Raw genomic sequence first — 19045 nt, 5'->3', positions numbered from 1 at the left:
CTGAGCCCAGAGACTCCATCCATCTTACAGTTCCTAACAGATGGTCTTGACTAGAGTAGGGCCTCGATTAGAGCAGGCCCTTGACAAATACAGACAATTCTACCTCCATTGCCTCTCATCTTAGTCATCTGTTCTCAGTAACTCTGAGGGCCGTTATGCTCTTCTCTCCTTTTCCTTCCTCTCTCCTGGGCTTTCTCCTTTCTTCCCTTCCCTCCCTCCCTGTCTTCTTCCCTCCTACACAGTAAAACTTCTAAGTGTGTGCTCTTGATCGCTCTAAGAGAAGCTAATGGTCTTTGACCTGGGAAAGTAGACAGGACTAGGAAATGCAGGGAGCAAACAATTGCACGATGGCCCTCAAACGTATTTTGTTTGAACAGCAGTCTTTTAAAGGCAGTTGAATTAAAATGCTTCCAGGCAAGGTGGATACTGTCCTGCTGTTAATTTTCCATCACTCCCTATTATCTTCATGCCCCTTCACCTCATACATTTATTTTACTTGCCTGGCCCTGGAAGGCCTTGGAGTTTGAGACTCTTGCCTCAGAAGCCTCTTTATGTCATTTAATAGAGCAGATGTGACATTTTATGTAACATGAAAATATTAATAACAATATTTATTAATATTTATTATTAATAATAAAAATTATTATTAATATTTTCCTGTATTTTTATTTGTGACTTTTAAATCTTATTATTGACTTTCCCCCCCATAGGATTATCTCTGTAAGGACCTGGCCCACAGGCAGACAAGCTACCAGGCAAGGCAGTGGAGTTCTCCTGGCTCCATGGGAACGCTGCTTAGCAGACCCCAGTTCTGTACCCTGCCCAGCTGGCAAGGTCTCCTGGCTTCTTGGGACACAGTGTGCACGAGAGCAGGCCTGCAGGGCCCACCAGATCGTTTCTCCCACGGAACGCGTTTGTTTTGCGGGACCTATATAACCTCGCTTCTCCTCCACCTTGGGGCCGATCACTACCTCTCCGGCCGGCCGCTACCGGAGACTCTCCCCGGTCAGTAAGTCTCAATGAACCCACGTCCTGCACTCAGCCAGCTGGCGTTTCTTTGGGCTTGCGGCTTCTCAGGTGCAAATCTTAAAACAACTCGGACTCAGTCCAAAAAAATCTCTCTCTTAAGTTATATGCTAAGTCAATAGAAAATTATCCTTTACTTTTGCGAATTAAAATATTTACTTCTCAGGAATATGCCAATCAAATGAAATGAGGTAATAATAATAATACTACTAATAATACTAATAATAAACATTCACTAAAATCTTACTTTGTGCCAGACATTGTGTGAGAGTTTCACAACATTCTTTTCAGTGTAGCTATAATTGTACAATTTATTTTCTTGTTGAAGGTGAGAGAGGAGAGGTGTATTTGTATTATTGATGCATTCAGACTCCCAGATGTTGATTTTTACTTGTCAGGAGAGGAATCATTCACAATTACTGACAACCATTCAGAATTTAGCTCCAACCAGGAGTTCGTTCCGCTAATTTTCTGATTCTTCAACAGGACTTTGAAGAAATCCTGGTTCATTTCCCAAGTAAACTTCAATTGTACTAGTAACTTTATTGGATTTATTTTATTATTTGGCTCATTCTAAGTTAAAGTCACCTGTAGATTTAATTTCTAGTACGGGGTACCTCGGTTTTCGAACATAATCCATTCTGGAAGACCGTTGGAGTTCTGAAACTTTCGAAAACAGCCGACAGCTGGGCCTCAGGATCTTGCACTCAGCGGAAGCCCCGTGACATTTTCGACTTCCGAGGCATGTTCGAAAACCAAATCATTTACTTTTGGGTTTACGGTATTCGTAAACCAAAATGTTGTCAATGGACACGTTCGAAAACGGAGGTACCACTGTACTTTTCCTTAAGTTGCTGACTCTTCAGTTTGTTGTTCATTTATTTTCTATTGCTAACTGTAATAAATCACCACAAATTTAGTAGCTTAAGACAACACAAACTTACTATCTCACAGTCTGTAGGTCAGAAGTCTTGGCTGCCTCAAGACTCAAATGGTTTCTCTGCTTCAGGGTTCACACGGCAGAAATCAAGGTGTCATTGGCTGGGTGGGTTCTTGGTGGGAGGCTCTGGGGAAGAATCCGCTTCCAAGTTCTTTTAGGTTGTTGCCTGAATTCAGTTCCTCGCAGCTGTAGGACTGAGGTTCCCATTTCCTTGCTGGATGTCAGCTGAGGGCCACCCTGTCCTCCTGGAGGCCCCCTCTGTCCTTGCCTGTGGGCTCTCAGAGCCGGCACGGTTCACCAAACCTTCTCATGCTTAGAATCTCTCTGACTTCTTCTGCCTCTGGCTGGAGAAAGTTCTCTTCTTTTACCAGCGCATGGGATTAGACTGGGTACACATGGGTAATCCAGGATAATCTCTTTATCTTTAGATCTCTTACCCTAATTATATCTTACCTTAATTACAGAATCCCTTTGCCATATTCATAGATGTGATTAAAGGGGCAAGGTCAAAGGGACCCTTTGTGTCCCCCTAAATTTATGTTGCACTCCTAACCTCCAGTACCTTTTGGCTACTTTTGGAGATAGGGCCTTTAAAGAAGTAATTATATTAAAATTAGGTCATCAGTGTGGGCTCTAACCCAATATGACTGGTCTCCTTATAAGCAGAGGAGAGTAGGACATAGACACACGTGGAGGGAGGGAAGACCATGTGACGACAGGGAAAAGATGGTCATCTACAACTAAGAGAAGTGCCTTGACCTAGCACTTCTAGCCGTCAGAATTGTGAGAAACTAAATTTCTGTAGTTGAAGCCACCCAGTCTGTTGTACTCTGTCACATCAGTCTCAGCAAACTGATACAGGGGCCAAAATTCTGCCAACCACAGTCATGAATTGTCCTCCAAGTCTTCTTTGGATCTGGGTACATTGCCTATCTACAACTGGGATGCTTTCTTACAAAAATTAATTCTTTGGAAAAGGTATTTTAACAATCAGTTTTCTTTTAATTCTTTTATCTTTTATTTTTATTTTTATTTTTTATTGGGGGAAGGGGAACAGGACTTTATTTGGGAACAGCGTGTACTTCCAGGACATTTTTCCAAGTAAAGTTGTTGTGCTTTCAATCTTAGTTGTGGAGGGTGCAGCTCAGCTCCAGGTCCAGTTGCCATTGCTAGTTGTAGGGGGCGCAGCCCACCATCCCTTGCGGGACTCGAGGAATTGAACCAGCAACCTTGTGGTTGAGAGCCCACTGGCCCATGTAGGAATTGAACCAGCAGCCTTCAGAGTTAAGAGCACGGAGCTCCAATCGCCTGAGCCACCGGGCTGGCCCCACAATCAGTTTTCTTTTAGACGAAAACAATATAACAATACAAAGTTGTTTTTTTAACTGAGGCTGTGGAATTAATCAAATCATTCAAAAACCTAGCTAAATCATTGTCAGTAAACTCCATTTAACTTTTAAGAAGTCAACAGAAAGCTCATTCTCTCTGGGTATTCTATCTTGAAAACATCTTTTTTCCAACTTAGAGAGAAATATTTTCAGAAGGTGGAGCTGCTGTGTTCCTTGATTTTCTTACCACTTCCACCTCAAAACCCTGCTTCCTAGGTCTACCTGATGTTGCAGCTAAATAAATAAATAAATAAATAAAATAAAAAAGAATTTCAGTCCCTAGACCAGACCTGCTACTTGTCTTCTTTGTGCCTGAAACTGGGGGACAGAATAAAGCTGAAGGAAGTTACCCTGCAAGGTATTTCTTTTTTGCTTGTGTAAGTCTTTTGGGGAGGTATAAAAAAAATTTTATTCTTGACTCTGGGCTAATATATTTGGTTACCAGGTACAAAAAAACGTCTTGTTCCAAAAAATAGAATTTTCCCAAATTGATGCCAATAGAATTAGGGATCACAAACAACATGTTGACATAGCAAAACTCTCCACCAAAAGGCTCCTGCCCATAATGGATTTTCTATATATAATACTTTTTCCGAACCTCCAAGGGTAATATATACCAAGGGTCCTACGAGATATTTTGTACCAGTATTCATAGTCAGCAGTTCCAATTCAGTTTCAGCAATGCTAGGAACTCCTACTACACATCTTTGGTGACTTCCTCTCCTATTATTTGCAGCAACTATTTTAAACCTTCTGCTTTGAGATGCATAAATCCCATTTCCACATACAAGACCTCTTCCTCTGTTACACTTACTATCTTTCTCTCTCTACCATTGTCTGTGTTCCTGAGCCCCTTGCTCCTGCCCTCTCTGGAACTTTCCATTTACTACTTAATTGGACCCCTCTGTGTCTCTTCAAGGATCTTCTTTTGGCTTCTGACAGCAAACACACCTTATTTTCCTTCCATTTCTCTAGCAACTCCTTCTCGAAATCCCTTACTGGCTTCCTTCTGCTTATTCTTAAATGTTAGTCTTCCTCTGTACACAAAGCAAGACACTCTTCTCACTTTCTCCTTTCTCCTCAGATATTGTCACTCATCGCCATGTTCAGTTGCCACCACAATGACGACTCCCAATCCAGTCCAGTCTGTGTAGAGATTTAAACCTGCATATTCAACTATTCTGCCTCCATCTGGGAACTTTTTAGACTGCTCAAACTCAACATGTCACAAACTGAACTTACGATTCTCCCATCCCCACCCCAACCTGCTGCTACCTCAGTGTTCATTTCAGTAAATGACATCAGTATCCATCTCCACCGTTTCCCCATGAACCTCCCTCTTTCTCATCCTTTACATCCAAAAATACTCAGTTTCATCTACTCTTCCTCCCACATATCTCTTGAATCAGTCATTATTTTTCCCATCTCCACAGCTACCACCATAATCTAATCACCATCATGTCTCCTCTGGGCTGTTGCAACTAACACGTCTTGTAAAGTTGTCGTCTTTATAGCCATGAATGATGATACAGCCATGTTGGGCATTTGGGTAAAAGGGCAGTGGACATGTGTGTAAAGGATCAAAAGTCCTCATTATCATGATAGGAGCTCAATAAACAATGTCTAAAAATGATTAATCAAGAACTATCAGCATAAGTGTATAATTTAGAGATAAAAGGTAAACAGGAGGAGAAATAGAAGAATTGAAGGTGGTTGCCTATGGGAGGTATGACTAGGGGTAGGGACAGGGAGCAAAGGACTACTGTTTGTATAAGCCTCTAACAATATTACTATACATACACACAATGTTAACAAAAATAAATTTATGATAATATAATTATTTCATGAGTTCTTAATAAATCCAGATCATTAAATAAATCCCATTGGCTGCCTTAATGCTGCTATAGCTTTTTCATTTTCATTCAAATTTATTGGAGTAACACTGGTTAATAACATACACATTTCAGGTGTACAATTCTATAATACATCAACTATGTATTGAACCGTGTGCTCACAACCCAAAGTCTAGTCTCCTTCTGTCACCATATAGTTGACCTCCTTTACCCTCTTCATCCGTCCCCCACCCTCTTCCCCTCTGGTAACCACTGGTATTTTCTTTAATACAGTGTCTCCTTAGCTCCAGAAAGGGTTAAAGCTGGCAACATGGAGAGACAGCTGGATAATTTTGCTTTACTCTAAACCAAGAGCTAAAAATATTATCATGAAAAGTAGTTGGTGTCAGCACAACCTTCTTGGTTTATTTGTGAAATTTCCTGAAAATGATATATTAGTTCAAATACTACATAACTAGAAATGATTCTGATTCCATCTTTGAATATTTACAACATTCCAAATTGTTGGTTTTTTTTTAATTAAATTTATTGGGGTGACAATTGTTAGTAAAATTACATAGATTTCAGGTGTACAATTCTGTATTACATCATCTATAAATCCCATTGTGTGTTCATCACCCAGAGTCAGTTCTCCTTCCATCACCATATATTCGATCCCCCTTACTTTCATCTCCCACCCCCCACCCCCCGTCCCCCTGACCCTCTGGCAACCACTAAACTATTGTCTGTGTCTATGAGTTTCTGTTTCTCATTTGTTTGTCTTGTTCTTTTGTTGTTTTTGGTTTATATACCACATATCAGTGAAATCACATGGTTCTCTGTTTTTTCTGTCTGACTTGTTTCGCTCAGCATTACTCTCTCAAGATCCATCCATGTTGTCACCAAAATTGTTTTAATTTAAAGATGTCTCTCTAATTGGGGAAAGGGAACAGGACTTTATTGGGGAACAGTGTGTACTTCCAGGACTTTTTTTCCAAGTCAAGTTGTTGTCCTTTCAATCTTAGTTGTAGAGGGTGCCGTTCAGCTTCAAGTTGTTGTTCTTTCAATCTTAGTTATGGAGGGCGCAGCTCAGCTCCAGGTCCAGTTGCCGTTGCTAGTTGCAGGGGGCACAGCCCACCTTCCCTTGCAGGAGTCGAACCGGCAACCTTGTGTTTGAGAGGATGCGCTCTAACCCAGCCATCCAGGAGCTCAGTGGCAGCTCAGCTCAAGGTGCCACGTTCAATCTTTAGTTACAGGGGGCGGAGCCCACCATCCCTTGTGGGACTCGAGGAATCGAACTGGCAACCTTGTGGTTGAGAGCCCACTGGCCCATGTGGGAATTGAACTGGCAACCCTGTTGCTCACAGCTTGCGCTCTAACCAACTGAGCCACCCATGCGCCCCTAGACAACTTTTATTTTAAAAAATAGGGAAAGTTGTGAATGACTGAGAGAAACATGTGTTTATTACCTGTTCAGTACAATTCTTAGTGTCAGGTGGAATTTGTAGGGCTGTGAAGAGGCTTGTTAAATGAAACCCTAACCAATGAGTGAAGTTCACAGCATATAAGTGAAGGCAAACACAAGATTTGCCCAGGGGCATAAAATACATGTTAAAAATTATCCAGTAGGATAAGCAGGTTAGCTCAGGGCCATGATTTTGGGGGGAGAAGTCAAGGGAAGCTAACAGTCCCTTTTCCAGCAGGTTAATACCCACAGGCCACGAGCTCTCATTTGCTGGCAGAACCTGAGGGAACCACTGTCATTACCACCCTGCCTCCTGTGTCTAGACGTGCGCTTTCATACACATCCAGGAAGTGAACGTAGGTCCCTTTGCAGTGGTTGTCCAGCCTGTGCTTGTCCATCCTGGCTAGTGGAGACCTCACCACCTTTCGGTTTTGGAAATTCCTCCCAGGACGCTCTGCATCTTGGGTATGTGCAGCCATTTCCTCTCCTTCCTACTGGGACACAACCCAGGAGGGCATACAGAATGAGCCTAATGTCTGTCATCTTCCCAACATTTATTCTTATAACTGAAAACACACATCCTGCCTTTTCTGTCACAGAATTTGTATAATCTCAACGTCCCAGTGTTCTCCTTTGTCTGCTCTTCAAGTCCTAAATGGCTCGTGAGGCATCACTTGTATTTTGGTCATTTTCACAAAACACACCACGGGGTGGGTGGGGGGAACAAACTGGGTTTGCCAGTAGGAGGCTCTGCAGGGAGGAGGGAGGATTCAAGGCGCTGATGCCCCACTCTTCCCTCCAGCGCTGCTGCAGCAGTGCCTGCATTCCTCAACCTATAGCAGTAGCACGTGTTTGGTGGCTCTCTAGAAGGTCACAGCATTTCTGGGTTCTGGAAACAACTCCCTTCTGCTGTCCTTTCAGTCTAGAGATGGTAACAGTGTCCTGCTGTTTCTAGTCCCAGGGAGCTCTGCCATCTATTGCTGTCACCTGCCTGCAAATCTGTAAATAGCCTGATCACTAAGTCTCTTCAGTGATCCCTTTGATTCTTCCATCTGTTCTCTCCAAGACCTAATAAGGCACTCAGAAAGATAAAATAGCAACAAGAATTGACTCATATTGCAGAATTGACACATCACTTCTCCATATTAATTCCATAACACGTGTGAATTAAGAAGTGTCTGGTAACTGCTAGAAGGAAGGCAAAGACAGAACACTCTCATGATTAGTGTGTGAAAGTCAGAGGGGCCCCGTGTGCAGTCACTGCTGCCCTGGGTCGTGGGGAATCACCAACCTCTGTCAGAGAACAAGCGTGGCCAGGACGGGATGACTGCTGCTCTCTCCCCAAACAGCCTACAGATAAATCCCGTGAGGAAGGAGTGAAATCTACATGAGCAGCATGTCCAGAGATGGGACAGGATGGAGACAGGCCCTTCTCAGCCCTGAATCTCTAGGGTTTTGTAGAACCGCTCAGTCCATGGGATGTGTGAGGCCCCGTGACCTGGAGCAACAAGGACCCATCTAAGGAGCAAGTACAAATTACAGTACAAAGAAGGAATGCACACAAATATGCAGGAAATGACCAAGGGCTTCAGTCCCAGCTGCTATAACAAAAGATCCATAGACTGAGTGGCTTAAATAACAGGAATTTATTGCTCACAGTTCTGGTGCCGGCAGATCCTGTGTCGGGTGAGGACCCACTTCCTGGTTTGCAGATGGCCTTCTTCTCATGTCCTCATGTGGAGGAGAGGAGAGAGAGAGAGAGAGAGAGAGAGAGAGAGAGAGAGAGAGAGAACAAGCTCTCAGGTCAATTTACCGGGGCTCTAATCCCATTCATGGGGCCTCCACCTTCATGACTTCATTACCCCCCAAAGGCCCTACTTCCAAATATAACTGCATTGGAAGTTAGGATTTCAACATATGAATTTGAGGGGGACACAGACATTCAGTCTATAGCACCAGTCAAAGCTGAAACTTCATTGAACACAGAGAGGAATATGCAGCGTTTCACCTCCCCTCCTCACCTGCCCTTCTCCTCTGCCCACCTGCCGCTGCCTCAACAAAGAGATGGATCTCCCACCCTGATCAGGTCTTACATTTCTGTTCCAAATTGTAAGAATCATCACCCATCTGCCCCTTTTTTAAGTGAACCACCTCATCCTAAAGACAAAAAATTTTAGGAAAATATTGAAAATAGTAAGATTTTGAGGGTCAGGACCAAGATGGCGCAGTAGGTAAACACTGTGCTTACCTTCTCTCATGACCACATCAAAATTCAAACTAAACTAGAAAAAAAACATCATTGAGAATCACCTAAAATCTTGCTGAACTGAAGCCCTACAACTAAGGACATGCAGAAAAAGCCACCTCAAGACTGATAGGAAGGGCAGAGAGGCAAGATGGGCTGGTCCCACACCTGCATGTGACCAGTAAAGATCGGGAGAGATATCTCAGCTGTGGAGGTCCCCCCACCCCTGGAGGAGTAAGAAGTCCCAGCCCTACCCCAGCCCAAGGTTCCAATGCTGGGGAGAGAAGTTCCCATAATTTCTGCCTGTGAAAACCAGTGGAGATTGTGACTGACTGAGACTGAGAGTGGCTGCACTCACAGGTGCTCCTCTTAAAGGGACCACGCACAGGCTTATCCTCCAACGGAATCACTCACTCTGAGCTCCAGCACTGGGGCAGCAGCTGGAAAGGTGGCAGGGATATATGGGAAACTGAGTTGTCTGGCTTTGGATGGGGACTGGAGAGGTGGCTTTCTTATGGACAGGGGAGATGGCAGAGGCCATTGTTTCTTTGCTGAGCCCTCCCTCTTCCCAGTGTGCAGATGCAGGTGCCCACCATATTCGAGTCTCCGCTGTGCATTGGCCATGCCCTGGCAATTCAAGATCCCATCCTGTCCAACTTTTGGGCACACCGAAGCCTTTTCCAGTGGCTTTTTCATACAAATTGCCTGCATTAGCTCATGCTGCAGATTTTCCTAGGGTCTTTCAAAGGTTCTCGGAACCCCAACAAGTAGCACCTGACTTGAGCATGTCCTGGACCTCTGGCTGAGCAGCTCTAAGCCTGGCACTACCGGCAGCCAGCCTTGGTTCATGACTTGGCCTCTCAAGGCTCTTCCAAGCATGTAAGTGATGGTGGCCATCTGTGGATTCTTTGTGGCTCCTGCCAGATGGTCTTGGGTGGGACACAGGCTGTGGCTGAACTTGACCTACAGTGGATCCCCTTCAAGGTGGTCTTGGGGCTGGTGCTCCCAGTGGCCAGCTTTAAAATGAGCTGGAGCATCACCCAGCCACCTCCAAGAATGACACTCCCAAGGGGGAGATTGGGCAGACACCACAGCCTTGGTGAGGCAGATCATGCTCTGTAGGGTCAGCCCATGCAAAACAACCCTTCCACTGTAGTCAAGGCTAGTCCTCACAACCGGTGAGCCCGAGGGTCAGTCTCTCCTACTGATGTGCAAATTTCAACCAAGGCTCAACTATAAGAGGAGGGCACACACAACACACACCTGGAGTGTGTGGCTCAGGTGACCAGAAAGACTGCACCACTGAGCCCCACAGCACACTTACTACATAAGGCCATTCTACTAAGACCAGGAGACATACAGCCCTACCTTATACGTAGAAACAAACAGAGGGTGGCAACCAAAATGGGGAGACAAAGAAACATGTCCCTAATAAAAGAACAGAACAAAGATCCAGAAAAAGAACTTAACAAAGTGGAGATAAGCAATCTACCAGATGCAGAGTTCCAAACAGTGGTTACAAGGATGCTCAACAATCTCAGGGAGAGCTTCAACAAAGAGATAGGAAACATGAAAATGGAGATAGAAAACATGAAATTGAACCAGTCAAAAATAGTGAACTTCCTTGTCATTTGTTACCATTTTTGGCTTAAAGTCTATTTTGTCTGATATATATATATGTGTGTGTGTGTGTGTGTGTGTGTGTGTGTGTGTGTGTGTGTGTACTTTCTTTTGGGTTCCACTTGTGTGGGATACCTTTTGCCATCCCCTCAATTTGATCCCATGTGTGTCCTTAAATCTGAAGTGAGTCTCTTATAGGGAGGATGTAGTGGGTCTTGTTTTTCATACATCCAGCCTTTTGATTGGTGAATTCAATCCATTTATATTTAGGGTAATTATTGATATGTAAGAACTTATCAATGCTATCTTATTATTGCTTCCTTGTTGTCTTTTATTTCTATTGTTTCTTTTGCCCACTATTTCTGTCTATCTTTGTAAATTGGTGATTTTCCATGGTGTGTGCTATGCTCTGTTTCCTTTTTCTCTATCTTTTGTGCATCTATGCTGCAGCCCATGCGGCCAGGAGGGCTCTGCCTGAGGGGGAAGGGCGAGGAGATAGAAAAAAGACACAAGAGACAGGAATGCTTGGATCGGGAGGGCCACCATCCACGGATGGCGGAGCAGCGGCGTAGTCTTTATTTCACACACAGTTTTATGCTGTCTGAGAACAACAGTCTACACAAGTAAGTATTGCAGACAAGTAAGTATCAGTAGAACATTCCATTCTGTACATTGGCAAGTTTGTATGTCTTTGGCTGCATCAGTGTTATCTTGTACTTTCTGGGAAGATGCTGAAGTGAGATTTCCCACGGGTGACCTTGCAGGCTGCAAGATCCTTGTCAGCTTATAGCCCACTCCCCACATCTCCCCCTTCTCTTTTTGCTTTAAGCCATGGTCTATGAGTCTCATATATAAAACCAGAAAAATAGAATTAAACCAAATCACCCTAGTCTGACAAAAGTGTTTATAATGTAAATAGTAATTGTAGTATGTGTTTCTCCAGGGGACAAAACCTATATGTAGAAACAGAAAAAATAGATGGAGAAACTGATGTTATAAAGAATTGTTCAAATTATTGAATATAGCTAATTAGATGACCCCTATGTGACTGTGTCTGTTTTAGGTTGAGGAATCTCACCCATCATTGACTAGACAGCCTTCTTTTGGGGTTGAGTTCTCTAGATGGCCCCTATGTGGCTGTGCCTGGCTTAGGTTATTTTTACCCGTCATTGACTAACCAGCCATCTTTTTGGGGTCGAGTTCTCCAGATGGCCCCTATGTGGCTGTGTCTGGCTTAGGTCATTCCTCCCTTGAGGATTCTTACCTGTCATTGACTAGCCAGCCATCTTTTGGGGCCAAAGAGGGAGACCTAAGGTGTAAGCACAAGGGTGAGGTAAAATCCCCAAAAGGATCAGTCTCACAGACTCTTTTGTGTCTCACCTCTCTAAATTTTTCTGGGGTGAGATGTTGGGGTGAGGCCTCTTATGAATGACCTTGCAAGCTGCAAGGTCCCCATCAGCCTATAGCCCAGCTCTCCCCCTTGGTCTACGAGTCAGTGTTGGATGACTCAGTAGCCGACTGTATTGTTATGATGGCCATCATGGTGAGAAAGAGCCGCTCAGGAGTTATGGGCAATCCTTGTCGTCGAACCATGTTTTCTCCTTCAGTCATTAGGTGCTTGAGTTGTTCCCATGTCGGCGGCTGGGCTTGGAGGGTCTCCCAAGTCTGAGGGATCACCACAGGTGGTATTATTTTGAGGCATCTCATGGGCGGTGACATGGAGTCGGGATCGGGGTTTGGGTCCATCACAATGTCTCACTAGTCGTTCTGGTAACCACCGAGGGCCGTCCGTGTTCCTAGGAAAACATAAACATGACCCCTACCCCAGACCAGCACAGGATTGGGCCCATGCCAAGCATTATCAAGAGAGTCTTTCCATCGTCCCATGGGCAGCGAAGGGCCCTCTGGTGTCCAGTGTTGTTCGGTCACCCTGTGTCCAGAGGCATCCATGTTTAAAAAATTGAGGGTAAAGAGTGAATGGTTTAAGATATTATTGGGTGTTGCCAGGGTAACTCCCCTTTTTGTTTTTGTATTTATATTTTGAGTGTGCCGTGAGCATGTTCTATGATTCCTTGTCCTTGGGGGTTATAAGGGATCCCTGTGGTATGTGTGATCCGAAACTGAGAGCAGAACTGAGCAAAAACTTTACTGGTATATCTGGGGCCGTTGTCAGGTTTTAATTGTTGAGGGAGGCCCATTACTGAAAATGCGTGGAGGCAATGACTAATGACGTGGGTAGTCCCTTCTCCGGGTCGCACAGTAGTGAATAAGAACCCAGAATAAGTGTCAATAACATGAACATAAGGGACATTTCTAAAGGAGGAAACATGAGTAACATCCATCTGCCCAAGTTGGTTGGGGAGAAGGCCTCTAGGATTTACTCCGTAGCAGGGTACAGGGAGATGGACTTGGCAAGTGGAACAAGATTTGACAATGTGTTGGGCCTCTTCTCTGGTAATACCAAACTGACGTCATAAAGCAGAAGCATTTTGATGATAGGTAACATGAGATTGTTGTGCCTGTGATAGGTGTGGATTGGGATACCTGGGCAGCCAGAAGGGCATATGTTTGGGGTTGTGTAGCCTGATCAGCAATGTCATTGCCTAGTGTTAGGGGCCCAGAGAGTCGAGAGTGGGCCCGGATATGGCCAATATAGCATGGTTTGGCCCTGGCCTGAATTAGCTGTTGGTGTTGGCAAAACAAATGAAAAAGTCCTTCATCGGCAGTGTGGCCGATGACAGCAGTCTCGATAACCCTACTGACTGTGTGTAAGTAGGAGCTATTGGAAAAGATGTTAAGAGCCAGGCAGGGATGGAGCTCCAGGGCCCAAATTAGAGCAGCGAGTTTGGTACGCTGGGCAGAGGTAAAGTGTGTTTGTTTGGAATGTGTCTGTGAGGGAGTATGTACTACGGCCATGCCGTTACTGGAACCATCTGTAAAAATGGTAAGCATGTTAGGAGTAGGGTTTGGGGAAATCACGTTGGGGAAAATTACTGGGTTTTGTAGCAGGAACTGAAGGAGTTTATTGGCTGGATAGTGGCAATCAATGGTTGCAGGGAATTGGGCAAGCGCCAACTTCCAGGTATCTGAGTATTGGAATAGCCAATGTTGTTGCTTTGGGGTATAGGGTACAATTATAACCTGGGGGTCATAACCTATAAGCTATCTTAGTTGTTTTCGGCCTTTGTGAATTAGGGTGCCAACGAGGTCATAATAGGGAAGGAGTATCTTGGGGCCCATATTGGGCAGGTGGAGCCACTCAATTGGCCCCTGATCTTGCCATAAAAGTCCTGTAGATTGTGGCTTGGTGGGACAAATAATAAGCTTGATCAGCACGAAAGGGTCGATCCGAAAAACCTGGGTTTGTTGAATGGCCTTGTTAACTAATTGGAGAGCTTGGCGAGCATCGGAGAACAACTGTCGAGGAGACATGGGGTCAGGGTCTCCTTTGAGAATATTAAAGAGAGGCTGTAGTTATGACCTATAGTTATATCTAAATATGGACGTAGCCAATTGATGTCTCCTGATAACTTTTGGAAATCATTTAGTGACTGGAGGGAATCTACTCGGATTTGGATTTTTTGTGGCCATACTGTTCTTTGAAAAATAGTTTTTCCGAGGTAGGAGAATGGAGTAGCTTGTTGTACCTTGCCGGGGGTGAAGCCCGTGGGTTGTTAAGGAGGCGCTTAGTTCTGAAAATGCCTTTTGAAGGGTCTCAGGATCTTTGTGGGCAATTAGAATATCATCCATATAATGGATGATATACACATCAGGGAGCATTTTCTAATCGGATCAATAGCTAAGGCAACAAAATTTTGGCACAGAGTAGGACTGTTGTCCATCCCCTGAGGGAGGACCTTCCATTGGTACCATTTCGTGGGTTCTTAGAAGTTAAGGGCTGGTACACTAAAGGCAAAATATTTTCTGTCCTGAGGGTCTAAGGGGATTGTAAAGAAACACTTCATTGTAAAGAAACAACCTTTAAGGTCAATAATGAATAAACAAAAGTCCCACCGTATAACAGTGGGTGTGGGAAGGCCGGGCTGGGTGGCTCCCATAACCTCCATAGTCTGATTAACTTTGCAGAGGTCTTGTAACAACCTCCATTGACCTGATTTTTTTCTTTATAACAAATATTGGAGTGTTCCAAGGGCTATTGGAATGTTCAACATGACCAGCAGCAAATTGTTCAGTAACTAGCTGTTGTGTTGCGTGGAGTTTGTCCTGAGTTAGGGGCCATTGGTCTACCCATACAGGGGTGTCAGATTTCCAAACTATTTTTTCTGCGGTAAGTCCAGCTGGGATAGCTGGAGTTACCAAGGCCCTTATTCTAAATTTGGATATCCTAAGCCTAATTTGTCATTTTTAGGTCTTACCTGTATGGTGGCTGTTATTCCCTGATTGTTTTTTCCTAGCCCCTGTGAGGGTCGGAATCCCTGATTGAACATCATATGGGAGACCTGAGTATTTGGGCTGTACACAGTAATGTGCATCTAACTCAACACATCACGTCCCCAGAGGTTGACAGGTAATCCTGGGAGGACATAGGGACAAAGGTTCCCTGTTGTCCGTCTGGGTCTATCCAGTGAAGGATCTTTGAACTTTGTCAGGGGCCTTGGGCCTCTCCTATCCCCTGTAGTTGTGTCATAGCATGAGTAGTGGGCCAGGACGTGGGCCAATGTTGGTGGGCAATAACAGAAACATCAGCTCCCATATCTAGTAGACCCGAGAATTGTTTTCCTTTTATCCATAGGGTTAATGTGGGTCTGTCCTTTTGAATTTGCTATAGCCAATATACATCAGAAGAGCCAAAGCCTTGAGCGCCTCAAGACTTTGATGAGAGTATTTCTCCTGTTTGACAGTGGGAACTAAAACCAATTGTGCGATTCTGTCAGTGGACAGAACCTGGACAATATTTCTGATGGTCTGGGCCATGACCTTGATTTCTCCCTCATAGTCTTCATCTATAACTCTGGGCAGAACGTGAAATCCCTTCCTAGTAAAGCTGCTTCTCCCCAAGATTAACCCTACAGTCCCTGGGGGAATAGGCCTCCATATCCTGGTGGGAATCGCTTGTGGTTCCATTTCAGGGGTCAACACATATTGGGAGGTGGGACTGAAGTCCAATCCTGCGCTCCCGGGCGTGGGCCTGTATAGCTGTTGGATTGTGGGTCGGCTGTGTTTTGGAGTATTACTGATCGTGTTGTAGTCAGGGCCCCCATTATTTGATGAGGCCGGGGATGGCCCCACTGTCCGTTTCCCTGAATTGGGTTTCCAAAAACATCATGTAGTGACCAACAGTCACCGGACCAATGTCGTCCGCGATGAAATTGTGGGCACAACCCCGGGGCACGCTGGCGGGCCCCCTGTTTTGCCCTAGGGGTGTATGCCAGGGAAAAGCGGGATTGACCCTTTTGAGGGCATTCTCTTGCAAAGTGGCTGGGTTTTCCACACGTATAACATTTGCCCGTCTGTTTGTTGTTTTCTCAGGCTTGGGCCAACCTGTCCATAGATTGGGAAAAGGCTGCTGCCAGAGCAGTGCCCTGGATGTGGGCAGGGCCAATATCCGAGCATAGCCTAATAAAATCTGATAAAGTGCCCTTTTTTCTATACGGTCTGACAGGGGCCATTGGCATTTTCATAGGCAAGCTGTTTTGTGAGAATTTGACCCACTTCAACGTATGAGATTACACGCGAGACAGCCTGTAATAGGCGGGACACAAAGTCTTGATACAACTCATCAGGGCCCTGTCTTACTTTACTTAATTCTTCCCCTTTTCTACCCGAAGTGGGCAGGCTACTCCAGGCTTTAGTTCCCGCTATGTTAATTTGTTGATAAGCTTGTGGGGGATAACCCAGCTGTTGGTTCAGGGGTCTAAATTGACCTTCTCCTACCAGCATGTCATAGGTAATAGGCACTTGATGAGCCTGATTTCTCTGTGCTTGTTGTTCGAACAAATCAGTCCATTAACTTTTCCATAACAATAGTCCCCCCACACTATGGCAAGCCTTAACCATAGTCTTCCAATCATTGGGTGCTAGGGCATTAGTTTGTAAACCTTCTAGCAAGGCAATGGTAACGGGGGCTGTAGGCCCATAGGTGGCACATGCCGTTTTGAGGTCTTTAAGCATCTTAAAAGGAATAATTACATGTTCTCTAACTGGTTGTCCATTAACTGTGCGTTCTGTTACAGGGTATAATTGAAAGCCGGAAGTGTCTTCTCCCTTTTCCCTGGCCTGGAGAATGCCCCTTTGTAAAGCAGAGAGCACAAGGGGGCGTCCTTGTTTAGGATCTGGGGTGGCAGCTCCGGGTAGGAGGGGGTGCCCTGCCGGTGGCGGCGCTTCACAAGAAAGCTTAGCAAAGGCCGCCAGGAGGTCAGCCGAAGGGGAAGACTCACCGCCTGTATCGGAGTCTTGGGGACCGGAGGCATGGGGGGGGGGATTACGATATTTTTGTCCCTCATCCTGAAGTTCCCTGTCATAGTCGGGGTGTGGGGGTGTGTGTGTGTGTGTGGGTGGAGATTTATCCTGTACTGGCAGCACCCGAGGGAGCACTAGAGCACTTCAGCGCTTTATTCCCCTCCACCACATGATCTAAGACGTGAGAGAGTTCTCTGTGCGATGACGGAGGCGGTAATCTCGAAACCTCCGGTGAGGGGTTAAGTGACTCCTTCACTAAATTCCAAAGCGTAAAAATAGGGATGGGAAACTTAGAAGGGCCTTCAGCCATGAAGCAGTCATGGAGTTGTTGCCTAACTATCTCCCAAGTAGCGGGATTGAGCGGTAGTACCCTCTTCCGGGAACCAAGGGCATGTCTCCTGTACAAAAGATAGGAATTCCATTACCTGGCTTGAACGAATATTACAGCCGCGAGTGTTAAGCATAGCCTTTAGCATTTGCGCAAAGAGGTCCCTTTCCTTGGACCCGTGCTGTCCCATGTTTTCCTCCGGCTTGTACTTAGCTTGCTCCCCTCCTTCTCCTTAAATTTTTTCTGAGAGCTCTTACTTAAACTTCGAGGGGAGTCTCCTCACCTGTGTTTGGCAAGAGCTACGCCATTCCATTTCTCCACTTGGTAGTAGAGGATGGACCTCTTCTTGTCCGTTTTTTGCTTCCTGTACTCAGGTCCCTGTTTGGGCGTCACTTGTTGAGGCCCGAGGTACCAGGAGGGCTCGGCCTGAGGGGGAAGGGTGAGGAGATTGAGAAAAGACACAGAGACAGGAAAGCTGGGATCGGGAGGTACACCGTCCACAGATGGCGGAGCAGTTGCACAGTCTTTATTTCACACACAGTTTTATATTGTCTTAGAACAAGAGTCTACACAAGTAAGTATTAGCAGAACAAGTAAGTATCAGTAGAACATTCCATTCTGTACATTGGCAAGTTTGTATGTCTGTGGCTGCATCAGTGTTATCTTGTACTTTCTGGGAAGATGCTGAGGCGAAGCTTCCCATGGGTGACCTTGCAGGCTGCAAGGTCCTTGTCAGCTTACAGCCCGCTCTCCACACATCTACTCTAGGTTTTTGCTTTGTGGTTACCATGAGGCTCACAGAAAACATCTTATGAATAAAACAATTCATTTTAAACTGATAGCAACTGAGCTTCTATTGTATATAAAAGCTCTCCTCGTTTCATGCCCCTCTTTTAATTTTTGATATCACAATCTACCCTTTTGTATATAGAGTTTTTTTAACAAATTATAATAGCTATAGCTATTTTAAATATTTTTTCCTTTAGCCTTGATACTATCAGACTGCATATTTACCTTTACTAATGAGTTGCGTGTACTTTCCTATATTTTCCTATCACTAATTAATGTCTTTTCATTTCAGCTTTAAGAATTTATTTCAGCATTTTTTGTGAGGCAGATGTAGTGGTGATTAACTCCCTCAGCTTTTGTTTGCCTGGGAAAGATTTTATTTCTCCTTCATGTTTGAAAGGTAACTTTGCCAGATAGAGTATGCTTGATTGGCAAATTTTTTCTTTAAACACTTTGATTATGTCATTCCACTGTCTTCTGTCTTCAGTAGAGTTTCTGTGGAGAAATCTGCTAATGGCCTAATGAGGTTTATTTGTATATTAAAATTTTTCTTCTCTAGCTGCTTTTAAGAGTCTATCCTGGGGTGGACAAGTGGCTCAGTTGGTTAGAGTGTGAGCTCTGGGCAACAGGGCTGCCGGGTCGATTCCCACATGGGCCAGTGGGCTGTGCCCTCCACAACTGGAATGAAAACAACGAGCTGCAGCTGAGCTCCCGGGCAGCTGGGTGGCTCAGTTGGTTAGAGCGTGTGCTCTCAACCACAATGTTGCTGGTTCAACTCCCGCAATGGATGGTGGGCAGCACCCCCTGCAACTAAAAATGGTGACTGGACTTGGACCTGAGCTGCACCCTCCACAACTAAGATTGAAAGGAAAACAACTTGACTTGCATGGAGCTGATGGGTCCTGGAAAAAACACATTGTTCCCCAACAAAAAGTCCTGGAAATGCACACTGTTCCCCAGTAAAGTCCTCTTCCCTTTCCCCAATAAAATCT

At 44.9% G+C, this 19045-nt stretch overlaps 1 long non-coding RNA gene and 1 pseudogene across 2 annotated transcripts in view; one reads left to right on the top strand and one right to left on the bottom strand.

Moving 5' to 3' along the window:
• LOC109439898 (di-N-acetylchitobiase) overlaps positions 1–7049 on the bottom strand; it is a 14517-nt pseudogene extending 7468 nt beyond the window's left edge.
• Positions 1–19045, top strand: part of LOC109440036 (patr class I histocompatibility antigen, A-126 alpha chain) — a 221823-nt gene that overhangs the window by 85958 nt on the left and 116820 nt on the right. The gene's annotated exons all lie outside the window — the stretch shown is intronic.

The sequence above is a fragment of the Rhinolophus sinicus genome, linkage group LG05, assembly GCF_036562045.2.
Source record: "Rhinolophus sinicus isolate RSC01 linkage group LG05, ASM3656204v1, whole genome shotgun sequence".
Lineage (NCBI taxonomy): Eukaryota > Metazoa > Chordata > Mammalia > Chiroptera > Rhinolophidae > Rhinolophus > Rhinolophus sinicus.
This window is presented reverse-complemented; position numbering and strand designations above follow the sequence as displayed.